General features: G+C 32.4%; 1 protein-coding gene across 4 annotated transcripts in view; it reads right to left on the bottom strand.

Moving 5' to 3' along the window:
* DPYD (dihydropyrimidine dehydrogenase) overlaps nt 1-18,457 on the bottom strand; it is a 791,077-nt gene that overhangs the window by 663,879 nt on the left and 108,741 nt on the right. Inside the window, exon 2 of one of the 4 annotated variants that reach the window (XM_038541242.1) lies at nt 11,712-11,809. The exons of the other annotated variants lie outside the window; for them this stretch is intronic. The gene's annotated coding sequence lies outside the window, so the exon portion shown is untranslated. The remainder of the gene's footprint in view (nt 1-11,711; nt 11,810-18,457) is intronic. 4 annotated transcript variants of the gene reach the window in all.

Raw genomic sequence — 18,457 nt, 5'->3', positions numbered from 1 at the left:
TCATTAAATAAAACATGTCTTAAAAACAAAGTGTTCTATACAAAGTAGCTTTGAAATTTTTATGTGGAAACTGTCATTTAGGGTTATATTTAACACTGCTTATATATTATCATGTATTCCATGATTAATTTTGTCAAGATTAAAAAAAAACTTTTTTAAAAGTGCTAATTTCTTTATTCAAGAATTAAAAGTGATCTTTAGAAAAAACATCAAAACTCCACCCCAACTCTCCCTGGATTCCACATGTTAAGACCATCCTTAAGGTGAAAATAACTTGGGACTATTGGGTGGCTCAGCAGTTAAGCATCTGCCTGGAGCAGCTCAGGGCATGATACTGGTATCTGGAGATCGAGGCCCACGTCAGGCTCCCTGTAAGGAGTCTGCTTTCCCTCTGAACTATGTATCTGCCTCTTCTCTCTCTCCATGTCTTTCATGAATAAACAAATTAAAAAAAAAAAAAAAGGGAAAATAACTTTTAATGAAGTTATTTTGTCACTGAAGTAATAAAATTCATTCAAATGGTTTTTAAGCCAGGGTAACTTTATGAACAATTGCACTAAGTAGCAATAACATTTCATTTCTAGTGAATAATGAAAATTCTTATCACATTTTATTTAGAAAAAGAAAATTTGTTAATATTAAATAGATTTTTCTTAATCTTAATTCTCATTTAATGCAGACTTCTTTGGGGGAAAAGTGTATACAATGGGATATAACATCCAATTTGGAGCTTCATACAAATAACACCTGCTCTTTAAGTACTACCAAGATTAACTGAGGATCAGCTTATAAGGATACCAAAAGATTTTATTTCACATAAAAACACATATATTTTCTTTAAGAATAGGCACACTTGTGAATACTACATTAACAAAATGTGGAAAGAAATTGAACATAATTTTGCAAATTACATGCTATTGTATGATATCCTAAATCTCTGTCCTCACTATTGTGAGGATTTTAACATACTATACAAATTCATTAGGGAAAATAAATGAATGCATTTATTTCACAAAACTTTAATTAGATGCATCCTAAATGTATCTTTGACATTATCTATCCCTACAGATCCCATTGATATTTATTTTCCTACACCAAAGTCTAAGTCATTTGATTGGGTTCACCCAGGTATAGCATACTTAATGATACAGAACTCTCTCCTGAGAAAAGAAGAGGGAATTAAAGAAATTAGAAGACAACAGGTTGCATATTTTAGTTGTAAAAACAGACACTTTAGAAAAGTAAATGCTAAGTGGTCATATAAAGGCTCAATTAAAACTAATTTAGCCTTGTCTCTTAGGATTTTCACACCTATGCTTCTGAGCATTGAATTGAGTTGACAGGACCAAGTTATCCTTAACTGTTCCTTGTTTAACTTGACCAATTAATTCTTATCAAAGTAGTGAATTATTTAACTTACATGTTAGGTAACCTGAACATATACTATTTTGGTTTTGAGAAAAGATCAATCTAATTTGACACTTGATAAAATATTTTCTTAAAATAAGCAATGACCCTGCTCTATTTTGATTCATTTAAATGAAATATAAATTGAAGTGTTTTTGAGGGATGCCTGGATGGTTCAGTGGTTAAGCGTCTGCCTTTGGCTCAGGGCGTGATCCCGGACTCACGGGATCAAGGCCCACATCGGGCTCCTTGCATGGAGCCTGCTTCTCCTTCTGCCTGTGTCTCTGCCTCTCTCTCTCTCTCTCATGGATAAATAAATAAAATATTTTTTAAAAAGTGTTTTGAAAAATAACATTCATAGAAGTTAAAGAGATTACTAAAATTTACAGACAGCCCTAATGACAGAGCCAAAATTAGAACCCTGGGATGATAGGAGACCAGTTGAAAAGTAAACCAAATAAATTTTGGTTTTGAATAGTTGAGTTTGAGGTTCCTGACGAACACTCAAATGCTGAAATAAGCCTTAGAACCATGGCTTTGGGGTTCAAGAGAGTGATGTGACAGATAATACTGATGTAGGAGACACTAATATACAGATTGTGAAAAAAGACAAGAGAAGTAGATTATATCACTAAAGGCATGAAAGCAGTGAGAAGAGGACCAGGGATGAAAACTTTATATGCCTATATTCTAGAAAAAAATGGTGGGGGGGGCAGTGGATTAAATAGTCTGCTTCAAATAAACAAAACAAATAAATAAATTATAAAAAAAACAAATTTTTCTTTAAAGTTTATGACATGTAATTTGTTTTATTTACTCAAGATATAACTTATTACCAAAACAATGTGTTAAGGTAGGCAAATGGAGGCCTCAACTTCTAGGCATAATGTAGGAAGTCACAGGTGGTCAATCTATGCTCCCATTGCCAAAAACTAGAAAAAACTATATTAACCACAAACACTGTTTTGAGGCATCAGGATCTGAAAAAGCAAAGACTACATAAAGTTCCTCAGAGGGGAGAACATTCCCAAAATGAACTGAGGAGAAATCAGCAAAACTTTTAATGATTATTGGCATGCAAAAAGAGGTGTTACAACTGGAAACTCAAGAAGACATTTACATAAGGGTAATATGTTGTACATTTTGAGTTCCAACAAATGTATAGACATATATCCACCATTACAATGCCATACAGAACAATTTCTCTGCCCTAAAATCCTCTGTGCTCCACAAATGCCTGGCAATTCCTGATCTTTTTACTGTCTCTACAAGTTGTGCTTTTTCAAGAATGTCACAGAGTTGGAATCATATAGTACATAGCCTTTTCAGACCGGCTTCTTTAATTATGCACATTTAAGTTACCTCTGTATTTTTGCATGGTATAACTCACTTCGTTTTAGTGCTGAATAATATGCCATTACCTGCCATGATCTGGATGTATCAGTTTCTTTATCCATTCAACCACAGGGGAACTTGGTTGCTTCCAATTTTTGCAATTATGAATAAAGCTACAATAAGCATCCATGTGCAGGTCTTCATGAGGAAGTTTTCAATTCATTTGGGCACATATCAAGTGCAATTGCTAAATCATATGGTAAGAATATGTTTGGTTTTGTAAGAAACTGCCAAACTATCTCCTAACAGGTTGTACTATTTTGCAGTCTCATCAGCAATGAATCAGAGATCCTTTTGTTACACCTCTTTGTCAGCATTTGGTGGTGTCAGTGTTTTCACTTTTTGAAACGTGTACTCTAACAGCTATTATGGTATCTCATTGTATTAATTGGCCATTTCCTAATCGTATATGATACTGAGCATCTTTCCACATGCTTATTTTCCATCTGTGTATCTTCTTTGATGAGTTGTATATTCAGATCTTTTGCCCATTTTTTAACCAGGTCATTTTCTCATCATTGAGTTTATTGTATATTTTGAGTAACAGCCCTTTATCAAATATGTCTTTTGAAAATTCTTTTTTTCCCTAATTTGTGGCTTGTCTTCTCGTTCTCTTGACAGTGTCTTTTGTAGAGCAGAAATTTCTTAATTTTAATAAGGTCCAGGTTATCAATCTTTCATTCATGAATCGTGCCTCACTATTGTATCTGAAAGTCATTGCTAACTCAAGATCACGCGGGTTTTCTCTAATATTGTCTTCTAAGAATTTTCTAGTTTTGTATTTTACATTTAAGTCTATGATCAACTTTGAATTAATTTTTGTGAAAGGTGTAAGATCTGTTTAGATTTTTTTTCATGTGGATGTCATTGTTCCAGCCCTACTTCTTGAAAGATTATCCCTTTTCTATCCTATTGCCTTTGCTCTTCTGTCAAAGATCAGTTGACTCTATTTGTGTGGGTCTATATCTGAACAATCTGTTCTGTTTCATTGATTTGTCTCTTCTTTAGCCATAAAATACCATGTTGATTATTGTAGCTTTACAGAATGTCTTAGAGTGGGGCGTATCAGTCCTCTGATTTTGTTCTTCTCCTTCAATATGACTGTTCCTATTCTGAGTCATTTACCTTTCCATGTTAATTGCAGAATCAGTTTGTTGATAACCAAAAGTATCTTGCCGGGATTTTGATTTGGATTGTGTTGAATATGAAGACCAAGTTGGAAAGAACTAACATCAGAACAATATTGAGACTTCCTATCCAGGAACATGGAATATCTATCTTTCTTTCTTTCTTTCCTTTCCTTTTCTTTTCTTTCTTTTTTCCTTTTCTTTCTTTTCTTTCTTTCTTTCTTTCTCTTTCTTTCTTCTTTCTTCTTTCTTTCCTCTTCTCTTCTTTCTTTCTTCTTTCTTTCTTTCCTTCTATTTCATTTATTAGAGTTTCACAGTTTTCTTCATATGCATCTTGTACAGATTTTACTAGATTTATAACTACATATTTCATTTTTTTGGATGCTAATGTAAATGCTATTCTTTTTATTTCAAATTCCAACTGTTCATTGCTGATATTAGGAAAACAACTGACTTTGTATATTAACCTTTTATCTTACAATCTTGATATAATTGTTAATCCCAATAGGGGTTTTTTCATCATTCTGTCAGACTTTCTACAAAACAATCATGTCATCTGTAAACAAATACAGTTTTATTTCTCCCTTCCCAATCAGTATACCTATTATTTCCTTTCATTATTTTATTGCATTAGCCAGAATTCTAATGGGGTACTGAAATGGAATGTTAACAGTGAGCTCTCTCACCTTGTTCCTGATGCTATTAGGTAAAACATTTTTTTAAATTTGGTTTTTAAAATCTTTTTATTATTTAAAATAATTATTTATATATCCATAATCATTTTTCAATTATGCTAAAAATGGTAAGGGCAGTTAGTCTTATAATAAACTGTAAAACTACCATCCAAAGTGGCTGTAAATTTTCCTCTAAATTATGCTTTAATCGTATCTGTAAAATTTTGATGCTTTATTTTCATTATTACTCAGTTCCAAATATATATATTTTAAATATCTTTGTGATTTCTTCTCTGTCCCATGGTTATTTTGAAATGTATTGTTTAATTTCTAAGAATTTAGGCCACTGTGGCTAAAAGTAGGAGAGAAATTAAGTCATAAAATATAAGGTCAAGGAGACAGTGGAGAGGATCTGGATTATATAGGGCATTGTAGGAATTTTCCCTTTCACTCCAAGTGAGGTAGGAAGTCACTGAGGGGTTTTGAGTGGAAAAGAAACATGATCTGATAAAGTAATAAGACGTTTCTGGCTGCTGTGTGCAGAACAGCCTTCATGAAGTCCAACTCGAAGTGTAGTCCTCAATCTTGCTGCATTCTGGAATCACCTGGGATGCTTTAAAAATACTGATACTAACTGTAATCCCTCAACTCCCACACAGAATTTAATTTAATTAGTATGAAGTTCGGCCTAGGTATTTGGACTTTCTAAAGTCCCTTCCTCTCCCAAAATGATTCCAATGTGCATTTATGATTCTATATATCATCACTTTTAAATTGCACTTGTTGTTATATATAATCAATTTGATAAAATATAAATAATAATAAATACAAAAATAATAAGAGGCTTGAAATAATTTAGATATATCTAGAAAATCATAGTTTGCTTACATACTTATAGGTTACAGATAGCATTCATTAGTATTGATACAGATACCTTTCTGATATAGATATATCATCTGTAGAAAAATGATGTGACACATATATTTGTCATGAGACTTGAAATCATGCAAATTTTTGGTAGAAATACTGAAAGAACCATCAATTCCCCAAAGATTTTAGATGAAAAGAACAATCCTGAATAAATATTAATTGCAATATAAGTCTTAGATTAATACCAAATAACAATAAACTTTCATTTTTAATGGATTGACCCAACAGAAGGGATGATTCTCAGATTTAAATGAATGGTAGTAACTGGCTCCAACTGGCATCCAATGCTTTTGAAATTATTTATGGTTTTCATCTCTCTCTTTTTCTCCCCACCATGTGGCAAACCATAAAACAGACTCTTAACAATACAGAATAAACTGAAGGTTGCTGAAGGGGAGGTAGCTCAGTGGAGAGGATAAATGGGTAATGGGTATTAAGGAGCAAAATTGTTGTGATGAGCACTGGGTATTGTATGTAAGTGACAAATCACTAAATTCTACACCTGCAACTAATATTACACTGTATGCCAACTAACTGGAATTTATATAAAAACTGAGGGCAGCCCTGGTCACTCAGCGGTTTAGCACTGCCTTCAACCCAGGGCGTGATCCTGAAGACCCGGGATCGAGTCCCCACGTCAGGCTCCCCGCCTGGAGCCTGCTTCTCCCTCTGCCTGTGTCTCTGTCTCTCTGTCTCTGTCTCTCTCTCTTTCTCTCTCTCTCATGAATAAATAAAATCTTTTTTAAAAATTATAAATAAATAAAAACTGAAAAAGAAAATAAATAAATGTATTTTATTCATATTTAGTCACTTAATTATAATTCTCTATCAAAACCAGTAACTTTTTTTGCATTGAAAATAATCTTACACTTGTTCCGCTATTTTAAAAAGAAAAAAATCTAATCTCCAAAACAGCTTTTTCATCCAAACTGTTTAAATTTCAACACAATTCTAACCCCTGGGTGAGAAATGTCTCAAGCAATATTCTCTCACAGAATATGAAATTATAAACAATTTCTAAAGGGATGAAGGAAAAATGAAATATGGGGAGAAAATATGACAATGACAAATTTAATACCAGTAAGTAATTTAACCTTATTGTAAATCATTTTTCTTTCCCATCTTAAAAAAATAATAATAAAAATAAAAAAAAAAGATTTTTCTAAAGTCTCCTGAAAGAGGAAGATACTGGCAAGATAACTGGTTTGTAAAAATAGCACAGATACCCATTAAAAGTATTACCTCTGTAGTTCAATGACAAATATCCATTTCCACTAAAACTTGATGAAAGTTGATATTACGGAAGATTTGAAAATTAAGTGACTCATTTCTTCTATTTGCCATCCAAAATAATGGCCCTTAAAATGGAAGAGAACTATACAGCTAAAAGTTAGGAAATGTACTAAATTAAACTAATTTTCTTATGAGGGTCTTTGGAAAACATTAGATGACTGAACTTTAAACATCAAGATTATTTTTTTAAAAAGAGCTCAGAGTATCCCAAATGGCATCTCATTTAATACTGAAAAATTCTTCGTGGAGTAGAAGAAAAATAATTACTTGTAATTCACAGATTTATTAAATATAGATTGGTTAAATTTTTTAAATGAAGTTCCTTAGATAATCTCATAGGCATAAACCTTTTTAAAGGAATTAAAGTAATGGATCATGGAACACATCACAATATTTTCCAATCAACATCAGATATCATGTATGTATCTTTAGTAGATGCCATGATTCTTCACACATTTATCAGAATAATTAACAAACTAAGATATCACAATGTCATATTTTTATAGGTACTACATTGTGGCAAACCAGTGCCAAAATGAAGAGTAATATTATAGTGTTTCTTTTTTTTTAATATTTATTTATTTATTCATGATAGACATAGAGAGAGAGAGAGAGAGAGAGAGGCAGAGACACAGGAGGAGGGAGAAGCAGGCTCCATGCCGGGAGCCCGATGCGGGACTCGATCCCAGGACTCCAGGATCGCGCCCTGGGCCAAAGGCAGGCACTGAACCACTGAGCCACCCAGGGATCCCCATTATAGTGTTTCATAATGCAGACGGCTCTTCAGTCTTTAGTCCACATTTTAACTCTAAGCCATAAACATAATAAATGAATGCTAATTGATTCAGTAGCACTGATACCAATACTGCATGTTGGTTGCTTATTGGTGATTTTACAATTGCAACTGGTGATTTATCTCTAAATTATGATTATTATTCGAATGAGTAATCTACGAAGTGCAACTTACTCAATTTCAAGGATTAGCCCAGAAATAGGGAAATAATGAGAGTCAGTAAATGTTTTATAGCCATCTTTGTTAACAAAATTGGAAGAGCTTCATACTAATTTTTAGTATTAATCTGAGACAATCAAAATTCATAATATATTTGCCAAATTATTTTTTTAAATTTATTTTAATTGATTTATGCCAAGTCTGCTCTTAACCAGAGATCAATAAACTATGACCCATGGGACAAATCCACCTGGCTTCCTGTTTCCATACCATTTTATTAGGACACAGCCACATCCGTGCAGCTACACATATTAGATCACATATCGTCTGTGTGGCCAGTTTTGTACTACATCAGCATAACTGAGTAATTACAACAGAGACTGTATGAATCAGAGGTTGGAAAGTATTTACTAACTGGACTTTTACTCTGAAGTTGGTTTCTTTCTTTCTTTTTTTAAGATTTTATTTATTTATTGGAGAGAGAGAGAAAGAGAGCAGAAGTGGGGGAAAAGGGAGGTGAGGGAAGAGGGAGGTGGGGAGAGAGAGAGAATTCTCAAGTAGACTCCCTGCTGAGCATGGAGCCTGCCTTAGGCTACCAGATACCATGACTTGAGCTGAAACCAAGAGTCAGAGGCTTAACTAACCAAGCCACCCAGGTACCCCAAAGTTTGCTTATTTCTGTTTTAGACTATCAAACTGGCATGCTTTGTCTTTGACAACCGAAGTTACAAATTCAGAAAAAGTAAATCTAATTAGCTATCATCAACAATCATCAGAATAGGACATTTTTTTTCTACCCCAAAGATAAATAAACAAAAACACTCCCAATGGATGTAATTCATATATATCACAATAACCTGTACAAATACTAGATAAGACAGATATTAATTTTTGGTTAAAAGTAATGTGCTGGTATATGAGAAATGAGAAATAGCATCACTAAACTACAACGTATATCTTCCAGAAGAGAAGACTATTACAGAAAAAGAAGTAGAATCAGTTATTATTTTATAGTACATGTGGAATAAACCCAAGCTAATTAGAATGCACAATAACAAAATATGCCAATGTATTATGAACAATAATATATTTTCTATAAACCTATTCTATTATTCTTCTTAAGTTGTAGAAAATGCCACACATAATTACAAAATATGTATTCAAAACATGTAAACCACTAATTTTCCACTTGTAAAAGCCTGATTCAAAAAGCAATTTACTTTATGGTTTACTTAAGCTTTGCAACTACATTAAAATATGATAGTATATACACAACAGCTTGTTAACAAGATTATCATAACATTAAAATCATAATGTGGCACTTCAATTATGGATACTTAAAATTAAAGCTAATCCTCACAGTACCAATTTTTATCTCCTAAATAATTTTAGCTATTAGCTGCTCATTCAAAGTCTGTATCTAAAATGATAAGCATTCTAGAGTAAGACTTAGCTCTGCACTTTTCTTTGGTAGCAAAACAAAAGCTGTATTCCTTCCTTTCTAGTTTTAATACACAATCTTCAGCTACTAAGGGGAAAATGTAATTTTTTTTAGCATGGCTAAATTCTATTTATGTATATTGATGCTAATTTGTGTTTTAAATATAAACATCCAATTTACCAATGATTTTATTTCATTCTAAAGTTACCAAGTTGTCATAAATGCTAGTTAAAATTTTAATTTGATTTTCATCTACAAATACTCCTTTTAAATAGTGTCTAGTATATAGTAGGCACCAGGTTGAATGAACAAATGCTTAGATTAATATGATAATGCAGTTTACAAATATATAATTAAATTAACCAATGCCTGATTTCATTTGTGCTGTTGTTTCAAAAATTTATCACTGATATGTATATAATCAATATTTCTCATAATCAAGTTCTAATTAAAATTTAAAGTAGAGAAGATTTGTAAATCAACATAGTTCCAAATTCATATATACTAATCACTACCAAATGAATAAACAATTCAAAGTATTAATGCTAAGCATATATTTGACTTTATTAATAAACATTAGTGAGAATTATTCCAGGACTTTTCTCCTATTTCTGATAAATAGTGAAAAAATTAAAGTATCTCTGGTCCATCCAAAACTAAATGATAAATCTTGCTTTCAATTCACTCCTGGAATGAATGAAAGTAACATTCATAACTTATCCTGTAAACAAATGACATCAAACATATATTTGTGTGTACCTTTTGGCACATATATGTGTGTATGAATATATACATATATTCATATTACACAAATCACATAAACTTAATTATATAGAATATATAATCAAATGCAATTAATTGTATATTTTTAGGTAATTAATCATTTCCCTAATGCCTAACCTACATTTTCTAAGTTGTATACCAGTGCCATTTATTAGAGTAGTCATATCATCATGATCTAGAGAAAGTGATAGCATACTTTTGTGTCTAGATTTCACAAAATCTAAAACATTAAGCTTGGTTTCTAAGATGTTAATTAAGAAATGGAATATATAAAAATATTCATACACGCATATGTTAGGTGACAAAATGCAGAAACCTACTGTGGGCAATGGTGGAATATGTACCTCCTTAAAACAGAAATGATAAAGACAAGATATTCTCCTCTGCATAAAAGAAGAGGATACTCATAATTTGCTGACTTGGTTGGAGGACCTTTCTAGAGAGATACTTGCTGATACCTTTAGTGAGAGAAGACTCGCAGAAATATAATTATGAAGGATCAAGAAATCTGCTTAAAATGGAAAACTAACATATTGTTTCTGAATCCAATCTCACTGGACAAACTTTTCATATAGTTAAAAAACAAACATAGATACACACACACACGGGTATTTATGATCACAAAGATAATGTATATTTCTGAAAGCTTTGAAAGCAAAAAAAAATGTATCAAATGTGAAATCATCTGTAATCATTGATAGCATTATATAACATCTAGAATTTTGAAAAAAAATGTATTTACTTTCCATACTATTTAACCATCTGATGATTTTACTATAAGAATTTTGTTAATATTTTCTCATTTTGGGCAGCCCGGGTGGCTCAGCAGTTTAGTGCCTGCCTTCGGCTCAGTGCATGATCCTGGAGACCTGGGATCGAGGCCCACGTCAGGCTCCCGGCATGGAGCCTGCTTCTCCCTCTGCCTGTGTCTCTGCCTCTTTCTCTCTGTGTGTCTCTCATGAATAAATAAATAAAATCTTAAAAAAATACTTTCTCATTTTATCTCATATTTTATTTCAATGATATTTCAAAATTTTTCATATCTTATATTCATTTTTAAATTATTCAACTAACTATTCATAAATATTTAGGCTGTTTTCTCCCCCTCTTTTCCTTTTTTTACTATTATAAAAGAATTTCATTGAATCCCCTTGTACATAAATTTTTGTAATCCTAATAAATATGTCTAAAGAGCATAGGGATCTCCAAATGCAAAATACTGTCACACTACAAGATTTCCTTGACTTGGAAGGGAAGATTTAGACAAAGAGAGAGAGGGAAATAGTAACACATTTACATATACAAACATACACATTTATACATATATAATATATGCATACACACAATAAACTTACAAAATTAAGATTTAGTAGGATAAGACTAATATTCTTTCTTTTAAGACTAATATTCTTAACTTTAGGTCTTATTCAGATAGACAAAACTACTTATAGAAACAGTTTTTACACCAGTTCATGTAGAAGTACCATTTAAAGAAATATCAGCGTAGTTTAACCATTATGCTTAGTAAGAGATATAATCTTACTATAACTAAAACATTAATAAAACAATTAGCAGCTAGGTACCACGAGTAACACAACCCTTAGATCAGTTGGTAAACAGTCCCATTACCACTGGAAATTAACAAAGAAGTGAAATTAAAGATACACTTTTTAGACTAACACATCTAGAAGAGAAAAGCTGAAAAATACCTCTTTTCAATATCTCTGAATCTCTCCTTAAGACTGGAGTCTTTAATGACGTTTAGATTGCTATTTATATTTCTTCCACCCTCCAAAGTCTAATGAGTCTAAAGTAAAGAAACAGTAAAGCAATGTTAAATTTTTGACTGAAATATTTAGAATGTGATTGTATCTCTTAAAACTATCCTCCAAGCTTATACAGTTACACTTAGTTTAACTCTACATAAATGGCTGTGTTTATGGCACACCTACAATTACTATTACACACACCAGAAAAAAAGCCAGAAATATAAACTGTGCAACTCAATATCACCATCTAGTGACAGAAGTTCTAACACGTGACGAAGCCTAGCAGAAAGGAAGAATAAATTTCATATATGTCCTGGAAGTTCATCCCATAATAATAATCTAAATATAACAGGTGTCACTGAATAGGTGTGACTCTGCATTTAAAAAACTAATACCTGATTATCAATGTTCAAATTCCAACAATATAATTTACATTCTCATCATTGAGGTATAACCATAAATCTGACCAATCTATATTTTTCTGTATTATCTAAAACCTTTATACCACATTTTTTTTCTTTTTAATGAACTATATGGGCCCTTTCTTTTTCAGAATTTGGGTCTCCTTTTTCTCAAGTTATTCAATTGACTTATTTTTCAATTTCATATTTGTACTAAACATGTCTAGCTATTGCCTCTGGAACTGAAAGGGGGACAGAGAGACACAATGTTAAAAAGGTTCCACTTTTCCCCTTGATGTTTAGAATTTATTACAGGGTCTAAGAAAGGTGCACAATATGATAATACAGAAATCAAATCCCTTTGGCATGATAAGAAGGCTGAATTGGCAGTGATAAGGAGAAAATATGACAAAAAACAAGTTGTGAATTTTAGCTCTAAATTCACTACTATCATACAATAGACAGAGATTTAACCCAGAGATGCATTTTTTCCTGTCTTTAATTTTTTTTCTTATGTCATCATTTTCAGAAATCCTGTACAATTATTTCCACATAGCCATGGAATTACAATAAACTCTGTATAAGTTAGACAAGAAATATTCCCTCTGGTATTCTAAATTCTAAGGCTACACTGAAGTTTTCCAGTCAATTCCATTATATATGACATATGTAAGTTATTTTTGAAATAATCACTCTAACACCATTAAATGCAAATGATGTATACAAACATTGTAATACTTTGTATCATCATTTTATTGATGTTTCATAAATTACAAAGCATCCTCCATTATTGTTGTTCTTCATATTAATCCTATTAAGGTTTTAATCCTATTTTACAAAAAAAAGTAAGACTAAAAAAAGATTAATAACCTAAAATCACGGTTGGAGTCTAAAATCTGATTTTTACCACTTACCCTAGTATTCATATTTTATTTTTTCCATTTCTCCATTTCTTAGTTCATTATTTTTCAAATCATTCATAATATGCTTCCATTATAGAAAATTCAGAACAGAAAATTATAAGCCTGAATAAAGTATCTGTTCGCCCATCACCTAGATATAATAGCTATTTTACTCTATTTTAATCTCATCTTCTTTCTCTGCATTCTTTCTAGTCAGTGGAGATAATGTTCTACACGCAATTTTGTTTCCTGGCGTTTTTCAGTGAATATTTTAACATGAGGATTCATGCGTTACTAAAAACACCATGAAGACTCTTTTAATATCCAGAAAGAATATGCCACAATTTACCATTTATGTATGTGTGTGTAAAATACTATACGTTATTACATAAATATTTTATAAATATATTTAAGTTTATATACTTGTATGTAAATATAAAATCATATATGTATATATAAATATGAATCATATGTTTTATATATATAATATTCATTTTCTTATTTGTTTCCTTAATAGTAGATGACGAGGTTCTCTTCAATTTATTTGCTGTAATATTCTAATAGTTTGAGGAATAGATTCAGATTATCCTTAATTTTTCAGTCTTCTGCATAATCTATTTCAGGAAGTTAAATTAATATGAAACGGGTATGTTTGTTTTAAGGCTCTTCATACTTACTGGTGCAATCCTTTCCTTAAGTACAGCAATCATTTCCTCTGTTCTTGAGCTCTGAGAAAGAGAAATGACTGTCTTGCCATTTCCAATGCTAGCACTCAAAAATCTCCTCCCCACTGAACTGCAGTGATGTCAGTAATCAGGAAATTAGTACATTTTTTACATAACTTATATTTTGCTGGCTTTTACAGTTGAATATTTTCAAAGGTTTCTTAATCATACTTTGCCAATTAGCCATTGAGCTCCTAATCTTTTTGAATCTTTTAAACATACAGCAATAGAGTACGCTGATGCGGTCTTTGAATTTCATGATTTCTTACTACGTACAGAAACTTTTTTAATGAGAGCAAAGCTTAGTGATTTTTTTCAACTACTTTTTAGCTCATCATCTCTTTCCCCATCCAAACCTCAAAAAAAAAAAAAAAAAAAGTAGTCACTTCCATATTTAGTGGACTTTGGCTGTTTCGTTTATATTTCATTTAGTTCTTTAATATACATGAAACATCCTTTAGCACCTGTGCAGTAAAAATATGAAGTGATTTCTTTTTTCCAAATAACAGAACAACTGCTTCTTATACTACCTATTGAATGATTCAACATGTCCTGCATGATTTGGGGTACCTTATAATATAATAAATTCATAGGATCTACTGTCAGTTGCAACCACTAACTAGTTATGGATAATACACAGAAAACCTCATCAATTTCCATCTTTATCTTAAATCTGACATTACTAAATTCTTTTATTAATTCCTAAAGTGTTATTGTTGTTAATTATCTTAGAGAATAATAGTCACTTACCCCCTCCATATCAAGTCATTGTTGTTAATTTTGGTTTTACAACCATTATTATATTATGAATCTACCTTTTATTCTACATTTTTTGAGAGTTAGTATATGATATATATGTATAATGTGTGTGAACATGGTTTAGCCTTAACCTAGCCACTCCACTGATGAGAATTCCATTAGTGAGAGATGGATGAATGTTATGTTAGCAACTCAAACATAACCCCATAGGGTGATACATCCAAACCACAGCCCCTAACTGCATACAACTATTTACATTTAGATTAAAAGTTAAATAAAATTAAATATTCAGCTCCTCAGTTACAATAGCCATAATTCAGGTTCTTTGTAGCTATGTGTGTCCAATGGCAATCATGCTAAAAAGCACAGACTTAGAACACTTCTACTAGAGGCAGTTTTACTCCAGTTCACAGAAAGTTCTTCTGGGCACCACTGCTCAAGATATCTTCAGGAGCCACAGAACACTGGCCAGGATTGCCGCCTACCCTTTTCTTCTCAAGCACACCATTTTACAGTTTCAACTTACTCTGTTGGAGAAAGTTATTTATAATTTTTAAATCTCAAAATATGTTTCCTTTGTGACACACATTTTCAAGCCCAATATTTTCTTAGTCATCTGGTTAGACTCTCCTTTCTGATTTGATGTCCTATTCTTGGGAATCACACCCTCTCCTATGGCTACAAGAATCAAAATACTCAACAACTGCCAAATGTGCATATCAACCCCCAGTATTTTTCCTGAATTGTAGAATTATATTTTTCCTCTGCTTATTGCAAATTTACACAAGTTCCCCATAGCTATCTCAAATTCATCTGAAAACCAAAATATTCTCCCTTAGTCCTCTTTTTTTTCTCTCCCCATATTAATTAGTGTATATCCAAATATTCGAAGTAAAACATTTCACTTGTCCTTACTAAATCTCCTTCTTATCTTTATCTTTATCAAGAATTCAACCACTAATTATTGAGCACCTAACATATGCCAATACTATGGTGATGCTAAGAATACAAACAAAGGCAAAATAGCAATCCTCCTACTCTCATGGAATTTACTATATAGTTGGGCACAGAATAAATTAGAATTTATTCAATCACAGTAAGAATACTTTAAAAGGTTTTAAAAAGAGTAGGTAAGTCAGGGTTATGATTTACTGGGGCTAAGCCACAAAGTCAAATCAGATCTATGTTCTAAATATTTCAATATTTCTCAAACATACTCCCCCCTCTCTGTTGACCTCTACACCCTTCTACCTTGATCTTAGTGAGCTCACTAATCTCTCTAGCTTTCTCATCACCTTCACTGCACCCTCTATTTTGCTGTGAAAACAAACTTTTTAATGAATTTTTTCCCATTTTAGGATTAGCCAAAACCTGATCAAATACCTGCTTTTTTTTAGACAGTACATTCCAGAGTAGGTCATAGCCCCTTGTGTTTTAAAGTTTCTTTTTTTTTTAAGATTTTATTTATTTATTCATGAGAGACACAGAGAGGCAGAGACATAGGCAGAGGGAGAAGCAGGCTCCTCAAGGGGAAGCCTGATGTGGGACTCGTCCTGGGACTCCAGGACCACGCCCTGAGCCGAAGGCAGAGGCTCAACTGCTGAGCTGCCCAGGTGTCCCAGCCTCTTGTGTTTTAAGACAGTTGGCTATGGGTCCTCATATCTAGGATAAGAGGGGAGCACAGGTGGGATCTCAAATGGCAAGAACACCACTGAAGATGTCTGAAGCCACCTGAGGGCTGCTGCAGAGACTAAGCTTCTGAGAGAAGATAATGTTCCCATAGCTGAGCTAGGCCATGTCCATGGACCAAGACAAAAGCTCCATGGAATTCTGGAAACCAAAGAAAGGACTCAAGACTGGGGTTTTGAGTTTTCACATCAAGCATTTGATTTCTGTACCTGTCTGCTCCACTAGACTATTACCTCCTTGAGGGCAGGAATTATTTCTTTCCATATTCCCATCACCTGGTATATTACAGAAACCAAATAAATATTTATTAAGTAAATGAAAGACTGTTTCTATTCCGACATTGTATATTCTTTTCCCATTAGAATTCTACAAAATTCTAATTTTTATATTTCATCTTGTCACCTGCTTCCTTAAAAACATGACTTCCTGAAATAACTTACCTTCTTTATCATGACAAGCTAGACTGCAGGTAACTGGTCTCCAGAGTAGGGTAACAAACACATTTCCAGCTAGCTTCCTAAGGCCAGCCCTGATGCTAACTGCGGTTTTCAGTAAATTTTTTCCCACTGCCCCTTCTCACACTGTGAGATTCTGAATTGTTCCCATCATCTTTGCCAACTTTGTATTGCTTCATTTACACAGAAGGATGTTTGACATATAAGGAGAGACATTACTGACTCAAAAATTCTGCTTATGTGAGTTTTGTGCAGAAACATATATTCAAAAGAGCTTAAAAGATGTGCTTTATATCAACTATTTACTGTTGAAAATACCAGGTATTTGGCATACGCTTTTCACTTAAAGACCTTCATGACTTTGCTCAACTCTATTCCCTCTACTTGCAAAACTGGCTATCTTTCAAGGCCTAAATCAAATTTCTTACTCTCTCCATAGTTTTCTTTGATATAGACACCCTTTATATAAGGCAAAAATTGATCATAGAGGAGAAAACAATTAATTTTTGCCCCTTTCTGCATTCTCCTCTTATTCTTAGTCACAGAGCATCACGACTTTTTTCCCATGCTTCTCTAATCTCGCATATTTTTAAAAAATAAGCTCCTGCTACATTTCCTAAAGGCAAAAAACAAGCAAAAACATAAGTGGCAGCCCCCAGTATACTAAATTGTTGAATATTCTGGTTGCTAAATTATTTGTGTTTAGAGAATCTAAACATTATGAATATGTGTGTATGTGTAAAATATGTAGCTGATATACACAAAGTACATTATACAGCCCTAAAATTAAAAGCTGATTTAAATTATTTAGAATACTGCTTTATCTGACAGTATAAGTGACTGAGAGGTTACTCCAACCAGGTAATACTTGTTTTGCTTATTAGTTTGTTTCTACTTTCTTAAAAGCAGAATATCTGGTATTTTCAAAAGTCGTATTACGAAATTTGGCAGAATTATCTTCTTCATACACACACAATTCTCCCATAATTCTGTTTGGTTTTCCTTAATAACAAATTTTCTATACTAGTTACTGTCTTTTCCTTGTTCATTATATTTCCCGCAATCACATCCATTCTCATTCACATTGCCCTTTGTAATTCTTTCTGTTTTAGGCCTTCAGTTCTTTTATTCAAAGCTTCAGAGCTGGCATTCTCTTTGTCTTCCTGTGTGTCTATGTGTTTTCTTCAAACCGAATAGATGTAAAAATACAGAGAATAATTTTACTTTTCTAGATAAATATTGGTGTGCACACTTAATATATTCAAAATAATTATAATAAGCATGTACAAATATGATGCCTTCAACCTATAACTGTGGTAGTTTTAGATACGGGATAAAGACTACACTGAAAAATACTTCATTCATTCATAATTTCTGTATTGGGTTTTTCTACAATATATTTTATACCTTATTTTAAATTTATTACTACTTTTCAAAAACTAACTTCCTGTGAATGTCTGATTGCATTTTATAGGTACAAATTCTCTATTGTATACTGTTCTATTTTTCCCTCTTTTTTTATTAGTGAAGACATTAACAATAAAATAGGCTCACTCGCTCCAGCTGGTAATTTCTCAGTACTAGTAATATATTATTCCTCTTTTTGTGACATCATAATCATCTATACAGAAGTACCATGTATCTTTGTGTAGAAGCTACTGTTTCCATTAAATTTAATTACCTCCCCCTGTGGTTTTAAATAGAAGTGGCTTCAAAATGAGGGCAGCTTCTATTAAATTTAATTACTTTCCCCTG

This window comes from Canis lupus, chromosome 6, assembly GCF_011100685.1.
Source record: "Canis lupus familiaris isolate Mischka breed German Shepherd chromosome 6, alternate assembly UU_Cfam_GSD_1.0, whole genome shotgun sequence".
In the NCBI taxonomy this organism is placed as follows: Eukaryota; Metazoa; Chordata; class Mammalia; order Carnivora; family Canidae; genus Canis; species Canis lupus.
This window is presented reverse-complemented; position numbering and strand designations above follow the sequence as displayed.